The following is a 1,282-nucleotide window of genomic DNA, read 5'->3' as shown; positions in this document are numbered from 1 at the left end:
AACCACGGTTTCACTGAAAGATTGATTTTATGGCACTTTGACTTTGAACTCAAAGGAGGAGGAAAAGAAACTGATTGCTTACGCAGAGGTGTGTATCAGTCTGGTCATCGGAGGGGTGTCTTCCTTGCCACGTTGATTCCTTTTTTTTTTCTGATGAGGAAAAAACTGAGGCAGTCTGATATGAACACTCACTGCCAATCATGTTCAAATACAGTTCTGGGGCTATTTTAGAACAGAAACTGTTCTTTCATTTATTGATATTACACAACACTTAATATAAATTGTCTTTTTGTATTTTGACCACAGTCACCAGTGAGTGTTTTAATGAATTTATGTGCAGCCTTTGGACCCTGGTTGCGTAAACCACACACTGATGGGAATCTCATGGACTGTCCCTGCAATAAAGAAATAAATGAGACAGAGCTATCTTTTCAATTTAAGGAGGAGCAGCTTTATCTCACGAGAGATTTACTTCTCTGCGTGTGGTGATTATCATCTAAATGACAGTATTTTTGAGATTCTGTAGTGAAAGAAGTCGGGACTTCTACTGTCAGTAATGAAACTGTGTAAACTGCAAATTTCACAGCCAGTTATCAGGTTAGAAGTTGTACTTCAAACCCTAAGGGAAACCTCCCTCTAATAGACGAGTCAGTTAACTGCATGATTATAACATGAAGTCATCAGGTTGTGTAGGTGTAAAGTCAAAACAGGACTGAGATGGGAGTCACTGCTGGTTATAGCTGGCGTCAGTGTGTTCAGACCTGATAAGGAAGGCTCTCTGTGGTGGTGAAAAATAAACAAATAAATGAAAAATCTCATAACAAAACGGCACTGTGGTTGCATGTGGGTAATGTTTCGAAGGCTGGTCGGTTCAGCAAAGCTTGTAGTGACCAAATGACCAATGACATTTCTTTCGTGCGTGACTGTTTACGATGTTAGACACAAAGATAAGCTTCCCGTTTCAACTCATCAGACTGATCTTTGACAACATTTTTACATTATCAAACCAAAGTTATATGATAACAGCAGGCAGATTGGTAATACATTGTTTGAAGGGGTCTGCATAAGACTGACATGACACCTGTCATGTACATGAAGTAGTATTTATGAATTTTTATGCCTTGTCAATAAGTGTGATTGGGTCAATCATGTCATTTTAAGAGCAAAGTAAGGGGTAGGAGCTTTAAACAATACCAACTTTGCGTTAAAAATGACATAACTTATTATTGACAACAGTCATTAACATTAATAAAGATTGTGACAGTGTCATGTCAATCTTCTG

This window comes from Lutjanus erythropterus, chromosome 12 (genome assembly GCF_056507025.1).
Source record: "Lutjanus erythropterus isolate fLutEry1 chromosome 12, fLutEry1.hap2, whole genome shotgun sequence".
NCBI lineage: Eukaryota > Metazoa > Chordata > Actinopteri > Lutjaniformes > Lutjanidae > Lutjanus > Lutjanus erythropterus.
Note: the sequence above shows the minus strand (reverse complement) of the source record.